Below are 13,240 nucleotides of genomic sequence, written 5' to 3'. Positions count from 1 at the left end.
CCCGGCTCCGCCCGGCGACCCCGGGCCCCGCCAGCCGCCAGGCCGCCCGCACCAGCCCGTTCATGCTGCCCCGACTGCCGGGCCCCGCTGCGCTCCGCCGGCCCCGAGCCACCGCCCGCCGCCTATTGGTAGAGAGAGGGGAAGGTGGCGGAGGAGCTTCTCCTTCACATAGGCGGAGCCGCCCGCCAATCAGCAACGACAGCCAATAGCGTGAGGACGCAGCGCGCCTTAGCCCACCCAGCGACCCTGAGGCTACTTCGCTTTCCTATTTGTGGAGGGAACGGCATCGCTGCAGTTGCATTGGGGGCAGGAACTGCCAATCTAACGGGATCTGGTTAATTCCCTCCCACTCCTCCGATGCGATTGGTCAGGTTGCCCCGCTGAGGTGTTTTGCTCGGGAAACCCTGGGGGGCGCGTGACTTCCGTTTCCGGGTAACAGCCGTGCTTATGGCGGCGGGACCCCGTGCGCCTCAGTCGCCTTCTGTTGGGCCCAACGGCGAGATGCACGGGCCGCGCTTCCCCGCCGCGGGGTGCGGAGCCGCCCGGTTCCCTCCTTGTCCTCGGGGCGGCTGGGGCGGAGGCTGAGCGGTGCGGCGGGGAGGCCAGTGGGGCTGCTGCCGCCGCCTTGACCCGCTCCCCTCGGGCCTGGCGTTTAGTGCCGGGAGAGGAGCCAGAGTTACCGGTAGCTCTGCACGGCTTGGTCTGTCGCCAGAACAGCCGGTGGGGCTGGCAGCGGGATGGGGCGGGCGGGGCGTGCCCCGGGGCGGGTTGGGTCGGTGCTGGAAGACGGACGGAACCGGCCGCCATCAGCCGGGGAAGCCCTGGATGCGGACGCGTCCTGGGGGCGGCCGTGCGGGCAGCCCCGGAGCTGCTGGGCAGCCGCCGGGGTCTTTCCGGGACCTCGGAGCGGAGCGCGGAGTCTCCTGCAGCAGCCAGGCCCACCTTGTGAGTACAAAAAAGCCTTGAAATATATTTTTTTTTCCTCTATGCTAAACCACAGTCTCTCACAAATCAAAATGCATTTGAGAGTTTTAGTTTACATCACCGTTCTGCCATCCGGTGTATTAACGGCCGTTTGTATTACTTGTATTTATAAGCAAAAGAATTTTCTCCCACCCAGTTGAGCTTACATGAGAGCTTTCCAAACCAGACCAGCTTGTCTTCAGCATTCAGAAGGCTGTTTGCTAGGTCTTGATTTTTGTGGCATCCAGTTGATGCTTGGGTAACAGCTCGGGTTTATTTTCTATGAAATGACCTTCAGCCATTATTTCTGTTATTTTTTATTTAAATTTAATTAGAAAACATGCCGAAGGGAATTGTGGTAAACTTGCAGTTTACCATCCCCTGTGAATAGCTTATGAATAAAAAAAGTGTTGCTGTAGTATTTGTAAGTATATGTATGTTTATGAAGAAACGCTTTCTGTTATGAATACAAAGACAAAGCTTACATATTGTTGACGAATGTTGTGCATTTTGTGTGTCAGTGTGTTTTGTTTCCAAGAGAACATCAGAAGCCAGGCACAGTCATGCTAATTAAAACACAGTAAAGTTATTGCTTTCTGTGGTTTACATGTTGTAATTAACATAGTGTGAGGTTGTGCAATATTAAAGTGTTCAGTTTATGCTAGATGAAATTTCAGTAAATTCTGCAAAGCAAAAATACATGTTTCTCTTTGATATATAGAGACTATTATAAGTGTAATAGCCCAAGTGGTTTAGTTTGTTGTTTTAATCTAGCAGAAAGATTGCTGCCACTTTCATTTCCTGAGGAGTTAGAGGGGTGTTAAATGAAAATTGTGTAAAAAGAAAGAGATCTTTCTAGTCTTGAAGGCAACTAAATGTCTTCTTTCAAAAAAATGTTGAGTTATGAACAGAATTTTGTAGCATCTGCCTTCTGAATTTCACTCAAGCTCCTTTCTATAAGGAGATCATAGAATGGTTAGAGTTGGAAGGGACCTTAAAGATCATCCAGTTCCAACCCCCCTGCCCTTGGCAGGGACACCTCCCACCAGACCAGGTTGCTCAAAGCCCCATCCAGCCTGGCCTTGAACACCTCCAGGGATGGGGCATCCACAGCTGCTCTGGGCAACCTGTTCCAGTGCCTCACCACCCTCACAGTAAAGAGTTTCTTCCTGACATATAACATAAATCTCTGCTCTTTCAATTTAAACCATTACCCCTTGTCCTATCACTACATTCCCTGACAAAGGCCCCCTCCCCATCTCTCCTGTAGGCCCCCTTCAGGTGCTGGAGGGCTTTTATAAGGTTCCCTGGAGCATTCTCTTTTCCAGCCTGAACAATTCCAACTCTTCCCAACCTGTTTTCATAGGACAGGTGCTCCAGCTTTCATGGCCCTCTGCTGGACCTATTCCAACAGGTCCATGTCCTTCCTCTGTTGAGGATTCCAAAGCTGGACACAGTACCCCAGGTGGGATCTCACGATAGCAGAGTAGAGGGGTTCATTAGAAATGATAAGTGAAATAAGGACATCAAACTGAAGTGTAGTAAACCCTTGTGAAGCTGTGCTCCTTCCGGAATAACGTAACCACAGTTGTAGTTTAATCCTCTGTAGTCCAAGAGGTGCCCTTGGTTGTTGGTACTCTGGGCATACCAGGCTTGCAGAGAGAGCAGCCGTGTGAGGAAGCCGAGGCATGCCTGTCAGAGACACAGCAGCCACATGCGCAATATTCCTCTAACAGTTACAATTCTGTTGCCACGGAGATAATGACTTATCCCATGTCATTATTGATCCATCAACAGTAAGAGCAATTTTGCAGTCTGATGTTGTTTAGCAAAGAGAGTAACATCTGCTGAACACTGAAAAACTGCTATAAATGTTAGAAAGCTTCTCTGAAGTCTTTGTACTGGGTTAAATAAAAAAGAATTTATAGTTGCTCTCTGTAGTTCGGTGAGATTTGCTTAACAGCAAGCTTAACAGAATGCTTTTTAATAAAATATTTAGTATGGTCAAATGCTTTTGGATTATGCAATATGCAGCACTCTATTAGTGGATAAACAGTCTTCCCTACCGATAAGACAAAATGATTAGCCTATTTACACTCTAGAAACAAAGAGAGAATTGTTTGTTACCTGGTCCAGTCTTCTGTCAGTCTAAGTGAAACTTCTTGTATTTTCCAGATAATGATTTAAATCATCTGTTCAGAAGAAATATTAATGGGACTCCCATAAGACTCCTGACATCTTGCTGATGTTCCTGTTAGAAGACCTATCGCCTCATTTTGAAAACAGTAATAAAAGCACAAGTATTCAAACTGCAGGGCTTAAATGCTCACAGTTACTCACAAACTAAGTTACTTCCAGGCATTCTGCTGCTGAACACAATTACTAGCTATGGATTGGTGGTTTGAGAATTTTATATAGTGTGCAAGAAGGTAGACAGCTAAGAATGATCCCGTCAGAAAGTTTTTAGTTCGTTTTGCTTTTAAAAAGGGGAGGGCTAAATTCACTGGTGAGAAGGATGGGAAGGAAAGTCTCATTTCAGCTTATCGGAACAGGACACCTCTTTCTGTCCAAGTCTGATATCTGTGTGTCTTTCTAACTTGTGATAGTGCCTCGAAATGAAGTCCCTTATTGTGCCTTAACAATTGAGCTCTACTTAGCCAATTTTATTGTTTCTTGAAGCTTTTTAGTGGGTTGACTTGAGCTCTAAGTGTTCTGCATGCTAGGTTAATAATTTCAACATACCATCAAGGCAACATCTGGCAGCACCAACATATCCTCAATTTGAGGGCATTAAAAATGCTTGAAATGCATGTACACTTCTGGACTGCACAGTTAAAGTTTGTGTGGGATGCCTAAATTGTGAATGCTGAAGAAACATCTGTGAAAAGTTCCTGATTATTTTGAAGATGTACTAGTTTGAAAAAGTCGAAGCCCCACATTTAACAAATAGAATAGAATATCATGTTCAGGCTTGAATGAACAAGGCACTTTAAACAAGGCACTCTTTAGACTTCAAGCTTGCTTCTTAATGACACTGATTTCAGTATACACTTCTTCATAGTAATGCTCTGCGAATTGTGAAGCTGTCTTGGAGCAAGGACATGTGGTATGACCTTAGTAATAGAAGAGTAGAATTATTCTTTGGGATAAGCAGGCTTCTTGCAACTTTTCTGCCTGGCCAGAGTCTGTTAGACCCTTGTTCCTTATTTGCAGATGGTAGTGGTTCTTGAGTCTTCCAGTATTACAGAGGAAGCATAACTTTATATACATCTAACTTATATGCAGAGCTGAGAAATGTTACCTCCAGTGACAACAGCTCTTGCCTCTTTTCACCCAGGAGTTATGAATGCCAAAATCTTTCATGGGCCTGAAAAAAGACTTGGGTAAACTCTAGAAAGTGAAATTGATCCGCTAAATACAAAGATGTGGTTACTGGCTCAAGTCTTGAGCCATAGAAAGCTAGGGACTGGGATTATAACTCTATGCAAAGAAATATGTTCTTGTGCCCCAGTTAAGCTCAATTGGCATACTCTGTGTGTAGCCATGATGACAGGAGAGCTTTTGTTGACAGCTTATTTTCTGAACGTGCAATTGCAGTGAGGCAAGAAAAGCTCTGAGGAGTGTGTGTTTGATGTCCAGGAGGGAGCTCTGGCGGCTGGTGATCCCCGAGGTACGCACTTCACTGAGGTGGCAGCCTGTAGTGACTGAAAGCTTGTTGCCTCTGAGAGTGAGTACATCTGTTCATCTTCAGCACTTTTGAATTCCCTTATCTATTCCATATCAAGTTAAACACAAAAAAAATTACAGTAAGGTGTTTTTCTGTCTCATTTTGAGAAATGCATCTCATGTTACAAAAACTTGCCTCAACTTGAAACATCACTGGCCATTTGATCTCTTCTGTGGCAGAAGACAGGTAGAACCAAGCATTTATCATCACACCTGAGTTTCAACTGTATGAGATTTCTTGAAATAAAAATTAAAGTTTTGTACACATCAGTGTATTTGTAAAATAGATGGAATTACTATGGAGATTCTTAATTATAAAGTTTTTTAAAAAATCTTAGTATTATTAAACTGAGTACTATAATATTTCAATAAAGATTTTATTTTTTCATCACCTAGCCTTTAGTCTGTCTTTTTTTTTGCTAGGAACGTATGTACACAAATCTTAGTATTATTAAACTGAGTACTATAATATTTCAATAAAGATTTTATTTTTTCATCACCTAGCCTTTAGTCTGTCTTTTTTTTTTTTTGCTAGGAACGTATGTACACGTTTTAAGGAATTTTTAAGTTCTGGTACTGTTCCTTTGAAAGGGAACTATAGTCTAGCCAATGCTGTGACCCTAAATCATGTGAATTGCTGTTGTTTAATTTTTGCTTGACAAATCTGTATTAAAGGAATTCTGGGGAGCCTGGAAGCTTTTTTGTTAAAACATTAGTCTTCTGTTGCTAGTGTTATCAGTGTAATTTTATATTATATGTAGTATAAATAAGCTGTCATTACTGTAAAAACATTGTGGGTAATTCTCAGTTATATACTATGTGCTTGGGGAAGTGCAGTAGTAATATTTTAAAAAGGGGGTGAAAAAAAGAAGTAACTAAACTAAAACTAGTTATTGCAATCAATGATACTTGTTCTAAAAAGATGTTCCTATTCCTGCTATTCTGTAAAGTGGTGTGAAGAATAAAATGACCCTCATCTCACTTGTTTACATCTTTGCATATGGATTGGAGCTTTCAAGTTTTTATGCCAACTGGAATTGTTTTGACTAAAATTTCCTACGGGTGTTGGGCAATGGTTTATGCTCTACTAAAGAGAATGTGAATTTGGATGACGCAGACGTAAAGTGTGATGCTTCTCAAAAGATAGCTGTGGTGTGGAATTTGAGGGCTTGAAACTTTACTGAGAACTGATCTTTGACAGGAACGTGCGTGGGAATCTGCCCATTTTTGACTGTGGTATGAGGTTCAAACTCTTACTTGTATATGTACAAACTAAATTAAGCTAAAAGTATGCTAAGTTTTTTTCCTCACTGTATGTGATACTGGGGCTGCTTGCAGGAAGGGGGAGTATCAAAGCCTTTAATATGCTATCCTAAGATACACATTATTTCAGTCTCTACTATGGAGGGAAACCTGGAAATTGGCTTAAAGCACAGTCCTCAACAGTGCTCACAGCTGGTGTTTCTCACTGAACTTTCATGTCGATGTAGTTTGAAGGCTGACTTGGAAAAGTTCTCAGCCTTTGCAGTGATAACTAGAATCAATAAAGCAGAGAGTGTGTGAAGTTGGAAAATACAAAGTACTGCAAAAATTATTGTGAAAAATTGGGTGTCTTAAATTGGGTTTCTGAAATAAGTGGGTGCTTTGGACTTGCTGTTTTAATCTCTGTCTGCTGACCACAGATTGATGATACTTGTAAATTTTGAGCTCCTGTATGTGAAGCTCTCTGAAAAAGCATCCATGAGTGAATGTGGTAGGAATATTTTGAATAACTTGGTTTTCAGAGGAGTTTTTCTCCAGTGTGAAGAAAACTAGACCCAAAGTACTAACAAAAACTTCAAATGGGAGAGGAGGATTGTGTGCTGCCATACTTGCGGACTAAAAGCTCAAGAACAGACTCAAAAGTATCTGTTGTGGGAGGTAAGAATACAGATTTCTAAAGGAGAGGCCAGAAAATCGATGGTTTAGATCTGATCTCTTACAGTTTGCTTATTTAACAAAACAAACAAACAACAAAAAAAAAACAAAACAAAAAACAAATAAATCCACTTGTAAACCCGGAAATATCAATATAAAGATGAGGGAAGTTTGGGGGGTGTGTGTCGGTATTCTGAAGTGTTTTTTCTCTCATTCTGTAAAGTATGAAAACCTGTATCTCTTGAAAATATGACTGTTCTAAGAACAGGAGAACTACTTGAGAGAGCGCTGCTAAATGCCCCATTTAAATACTGTGATTGCCTTGATTCTGACTGTTGACATGCAGTGTTTTTAATGCTCATACTGCATGACACAAACATCCAGGTTGGTTTGGTGGTGGTTGCTAACCATACACTTCTAGAGGGCAAGCAGTTCTTTCACAGAATGAGTAGCTTCTCAACAAATAAAAAGTAGGCCCCTTTCCTAAATCTGTATTAAAATAATTGTATGGGAGGTCTCTCTAATTTTAATGCTTATTTTTAAGTTAATTTCTTGCAATTCAGTGATTGAAGTTTCAGTGCTGCAGTGCTGTCAGCTCTTCCTCTGAAGTTTGTAGTAGTCTTCATCCCTTGCTGATGTCCTTGGCAGCTGAGATTGCTCAGTACTGTACTGTACTTGTACTCTAAAGTTGCGTGCCATTTAATTGTAGCGCTCGTTGGGCTTGTACAAAGGCCTGTTTTATAATCAGCTTGATTCCATTTAAAAAAAAAAATAGAAAAAAAAGGCTCATTTGCACCCTGTGAACAAAGGCCTGGGAAAAAGCTCTGAGTTTTAGAACAATCACTTTTCTTGTGACAGTGGCATGCAGATAACTCTGAATCATCCTTGGATTCCCTTAATCAGCTTGATTCCATTTAAAAAAAAAAATAGAAAAAAAAGGCTCATTTGCACCCTGTGAACAAAGGCCTGGGAAAAAGCTCTGAGTTTTAGAACAATCACTTTTCTTGTGACAGTGGCATGCAGATAACTCTGAATCATCCTTGGATTCCCTTCCCTATCAGTAGCCCTGTTGCTCTTTGTGCAGAGATTTGTTTGGATACTAGTTTTCAAGTGCTGTGAGTCCTGGGAAGCATGAGGAGACCAAGGTACATCCCAGCAGCTGCTTTCTGTCACTGTACTTCAGTTTGAGACCTCGATTGGAGGAAGCTGATCTGCTCTCTATTGTAGTTTAATGATGGACTACTGTGGTGAATAATTTAAGGTCCACATGCCATGGAGAGAGGAAAGTAAAACTAAAGACTACTCCTGGAACTATAGTCTTTTAAACACTGGCATACAAGAGTTGTTTTGGGTGGTGTGTGTTTCCCATCCCTTAAAAGATTAGATGCAAACAAATAAATTGTTTCAAAAAGCTGGCATATGTAGCAGCAGGGAGACTAATGTAGATGAAAGTGGAAGTCCAGCCTAATGAGTCTCAAGGAAATCAGAATAGCAAAACTGTACTTGTGATGTGAAGGGGAGCAAGGAGAGCCATGTGTAGTCATGTGTGATTAATTTTCACAGCAGAAAGTTTATGGAATGTTATATTTCAACAGTTGTCTTTGTTATTTATCCAGAGGATTCCAGAGAATATTTTTTAAACCACTTTCTGGCATGTCCTTCTGTAACTTAAAAAAAAAAAAAAAGTATGTGGAGAGGAATGAGGAAGAAAACCCAATCCACTGGAGCTGGAGGAGATTTGGCTTCAAATCCTGATTTTTCAATGGGCCTTGGCTTCCCCTGGCTTGTCTCTTGCTGTGAGATACAAAATTTAGCGCTGCATACTCCTAAACATACAACCTTGCATTTATTGCTGCTTCCTTCACACTTTCAAAGCAGAAGCAAAAACATAACCCTTCTGTCATCTGCTTTCTGGCGTGGCTGAATTGTTGCTGCTCCAAATTACCTAGTCTTTTTCTCTAGGCATGTTCAGACTCCCTGGCAAACTCTGCATCTGCCTGCAGTCAGAGGTCTCTGGGTGCTACCGCAATACACCTTTTTTAGTCTGCAGAGCATTCACAACATAAATCAATAATTGCATAAAATCTGAGTCTTCATCAGCTGCTGTCTTAAAAAGGATTCAAAATGCTGCTTATATGTAGGATTATTGTAAGCATAATTAATTTTCATACTCTTATTTTTAAAAAAAAGTGGATGAGTATTGATTCTTTTTTCCTGTTTAAATACTGTATAAAACACACAAAACAGATAATATCTTGCATTTCAAAATGTAGGGAGGCATTTGAACTCATCTTTATTCCTATACCAGTTTACCATGGATGTCAAGTCTATGTTCTTTTAATTCACTTTATTATAAATTAATAAAATTCTCGTAGATGAATAACATGAAGATTTACATCTAAGAAATTGTTTCTAGTTTTAATATACCGGCTATAGTTAATGTGATTTTTAGACTATCTTTCTTGGCATTTGCACAGGATTCACAAGTGGTGCGTGCTCTGTAAGTGCAGTGCTCCAAACCACACAAGCCTCAGCAACCCCACTGTCTTATCTCATCTGGAAGGAGACGTGTTGTATGAGTAGGCTTCCTTATTTCTCTTTACAAGTGGAGAAAGTTGTATGTTTTTTTCCCTTTATTCTCAAAGATACTTTTACACTCTCCTTTGTTTTGCAGCTTCCTCCTATTTCCATGTTAACTTCCCTTCCTAACTTAAATAGGCCACAGAAGACTATAAAGACACCTGGGGGAAAAGAGAGCTATGCAGAATAGTGCATTTTAAAATATATTGTGAGGAAGGTAGCTGAAAGCAGGGGAGATTTCTCGAATTTACTTTGTTTCTTTAATCTTTTGTTCTAGTTGCAAAATGTAGCAAATTATAAACTGGATTTCCTGTACAGCTGATGCCCAAATGTTTGTCCTGGGTTGAGCAACACAGGACTAACTTCTCTCCTAATGCTTGGGAAAACCGCACTTTTAGAAGACTCCAGTGTCTGAATTCGTGAAAATATTTATTTTATAGCCAGTCAGGCTCTGTGGGATTCAAGGTCAGTGTTTTCAAGCCAGGTGCAGGGATGAGGAGGAGTGAGGCCTGGGCACTTGACCCAGGCTGGCCAACAGGATTATTTTATACCATGAACGTTACATTCAACATAAATTAGAAAGTTTGCTGCTTAGCCTACCCCTTGATGGCTGTGATCCTAAGAATTTCTTGCCCTGGTGCTGGACCCCTGAGCCCTTCCCTTCCTCCTGAAGCTGCAGTGCTCCCAGTGTCCAGTGTTCACTGTGCCCTGCTGGGAGTGCACAGCTTCCTGCCAATAGAATGGGCTGAGTATAATTCTTGTATAACTTATATTAATGTCGATATTAATACTGGTTCTTTAGTATTACTGTCAATTATTTAGTCTTATTCTATTAAATCTATTTATATTTCAACCCTTGTGTTTCCTTGGTTTCTCTGATTCCCCTTCCAGGGTGGGGAGGGCTCATCAGGTGATAGAATAATTGTCTAAATGACAATAAATTGTTCTGGGTTTACTCAAACCATAACAATGTTACAACGTGAATGAAAAAACCCCAAACTCAAGTCACCCTGGGAAGTGGGAGGCACAGAGAGCAAAGAGTGTAGGACTTCATAGCCCACTAGTGAAGATGCTTCTCTGGGCAAGGACAGTTGTCACTTGGGGTTCTGCCCCTACCCCATCTGGGCCTCTGACCTGTCTATGTCTAGTTGTTCTCTGGTTGACACTTTTGCTTGAAGAATATTTTTTAAAACAAAATAATCATATTGATACTCCACTCACAGAAGCTTTCTGTCAAGCAATGTGCAACTTCTATTAGCTATAAAACAACACTAAAAAAACCACCCCGCAACCCCCTGAGAAGCCCTAATGTGGAAACTTGTCATGCTGAAGACATATGTCACTGGTGTGCTGCACACAAATGTTACTCTGCCAACAAATGCTGATCCTCCCACCACAAGATTGCCACGTGACACATTTGAATAACAATTTTAAATTGCTGTATGCAAGCAAACATAAAGGGAAACATCTTGTATGTATCCTGTAATAGTTGTCATTGGTTACGAGTGTGAATAAATGGGTGTGTTACACTAATAAAAGAGAGAGCAGCTATCCTGCAGCATTGTAAGTGCTTCTCTGTTGCCCTTAAGATATCGTGCGGGTCCTCCTGTGGAATAAACCATGCCAACCCCATTGCTACTTTTGCAGTATTTGGTTCTTTCCATCTGGTCTCTTGGGTATTTCTCTTATCACAGGAAATGTCTCAAAACACTGTATGTTCACTGGCAAATATTCCTGGTTTGGTTTAGAGGCTGAGCCAACCGCTTCTAAAAATATATTCCTTTCTTCCAAGGAAAGAGAGAGAGCTGCTGCTCCGCCACCCTTCCATACGGCTTGCAGTCACTCTAACCTCTCCTTTGTTGTTTAGGTGTGGTATGTGGGCAGCTTTGTATTGTTTGGATAATGCACTGAATGCTCATTTACTTAATGCCTGCTGTTTGCCTGTGTAGATTGGTTTTTCTAACTCAGCAAGTACAAAGCTGTTTGAGGTAGTAAAATCACAACCATGAAAGCCTCTGCATAGGGAAGTGCAGAAGAACTTAATACAAGCAAGCTTTAGATCCAGTGATGCATTGTCCAACACCAGCAAGCTTTTTGAAGACAACAGGTTGTTTTTATTTTGGACTTAAAATGTCTCGGTATACAAAGTAATTTCCTAAGGGGTGGTTTCATAAGGAGTTAATTGCTGACAGTGAGGGTTGCTCATACACTCATTGTGGTGAATGAGCCAATTTTCCCAATGCAAATTCACAGATAAGATTTTCTATTCTCTATCATCTACCTATTCTGGACACATTCCTTTGGATTCCAACCCTTTTGAGGTGTATCCAGTTACTCACACTATTCTGAAGGTCATCAAGAGAAAATCAGCTCTGAATTACTATGGATTGCATGGCATAGGTTCAATTTTACACAGTGGTGATATAAACTTTACTCCAAGTAAATAGTTTGTTAAAACCATGCCAGTGAATAACTTATATTTTGCCAAATTAGATGACAGGCTTGTCCACAGATTACAGCATTCAGTACCTCTCTCAGCAACAACTTTAAAGGTCATAATCACCCACCAAATTGTCATCACCCCCAAATTGTGCCACTACAGGACCCACTGTGGTCATTCAGAGCTTCAAGGTCAGAACCACCTATAAAAGCACACTTCTCTCCATTAAGTTCTGATAAATTTTTCATTTACCTTTTCCACTGCTGGTGAGAGATGGTGATTCCTGATGGCTTGGGAACAATTTCAATAGAGAGCTATTCCAAGTAAAGCTGTGTTGGCACGTGGATGGCAGATCACCTTGAATACCTGGCTGTGGGCAGAAGAGAGCCCATGAAGGCAACCTCAGCTGATGCAGCCAGATAACATTATTGATGTGGGCCAGCCTGCCCCTGCCGGCATCGGAGGGTGGACAGCTGTCATCCCCTGCCTCTCACAGGCTCCGGGTTTCTGATTTTGAACTATGGCTCTTGAGGCTCTTGGCCGCAGAACTGTTATGCGTGGTCAGAAACTTTTATCACAAATGGCCCGTTTTTCTGCTCGTTAGGCCCAAGTTCCCAGCAGCAGAGGGCAGCAATATAACCTCTGCCAAAGAATACGTTTTTGTGCCTTATGAAATACAGACTTCTTCACATGCTCATTCGGTTTGCTTACATTATGTTATTGTTCAAATACGAAGAAGCTGTTCGTTCTTTCCTCCTTCCCTCCCAGTGGCTTGATGCACTAGCTTTCAAGTGATTATAACTTTCTGATGCTGCAGATGGAGTAAAAGATGTTGATGACACTTTGGCTTCTCTCACTGGGCTACAGAGCCAACACCGTGACTGGCAACACACCCCCACTGCTGCCACTCTTGTTTCTAACTCATTTTTCCAGAAAAACCTGAGTATACACTGCAGAGTTTTTGCTTGGTTACAGAGGAGTCACCTGAATCAGACTACAGTTGGAACAAGGTTTTATTTCCTATGTTCCTGGTTGTTTTCGTTTTTGTTTTACTTCCCGCCCAAGTGTCAACTACAACACTCCACGTGTCCAAATGAATTCCTGTTCATACTAACTGCGGTGAGCTGGGGTTGATTCATTCACATATACCTGCTGAAATAGAGGCCACCTTCTTGCTTTCTGGGCATTCCAAAACACGTGAAGAAACTTGCCCAGGCGCTGGCATGGATCTCTGGTGCTACCAGCACCTGTAAAGATGGTCTGTGGCTTGTCACACGTCTCCTTTGGTGCCTCTCGAGCCCCCAGGAAGATGATAATTGTGAAAAAGTCAACTTTTTCTCTTCTAGTGCGTTTTACTCTGCTAAAAATAGCGGGGTGCTGGTGCCTGGCTGTGGCTGGGGCCTGCTACCGCCCAAGGACAGCCTGCAGGGCGCCGGGCCAGCCTGGACCCGGGCGGGGACGGGGCCTTACCGGGTTCCCTCCCCCGCCGCCGCCGCCGCCGCTCTCGGAAGGGGCTCCTCTCGGAAGGGTGTCTCCCTCACGGCGGCTCCGCTCCGCTCCTCTCCTCTCCTCTCCCTCACGGCGGTTCCCCTCAGGGCGGGACAGCGGCGCCGG

The 13,240-nt window shown here is 42.5% G+C and overlaps 1 long non-coding RNA gene across 1 annotated transcript; it reads left to right on the top strand.

Annotated features, from left to right (window-relative positions):
- The first annotated feature begins 148 nt into the window (after positions 1–148).
- Positions 149–5,080, top strand: LOC106897034. The gene is made up of 2 exons (XR_001413707.1): positions 149–945; positions 3,139–5,080. It is a non-coding gene; the product is annotated as an uncharacterized LOC106897034 (long non-coding RNA).
- The last annotated feature ends 8,160 nt before the right edge of the window (positions 5,081–13,240 follow it).

Source organism: Calidris pugnax, unplaced genomic scaffold (genome assembly GCF_001431845.1).
Source record: "Calidris pugnax isolate Ruff unplaced genomic scaffold, ASM143184v1 scaffold211, whole genome shotgun sequence".
In the NCBI taxonomy this organism is placed as follows: Eukaryota; Metazoa; Chordata; class Aves; order Charadriiformes; family Scolopacidae; genus Calidris; species Calidris pugnax.
The sequence above is the reverse complement of the archived record's forward strand: the minus strand, read 5'-3'. Positions and strand labels throughout refer to the sequence as shown.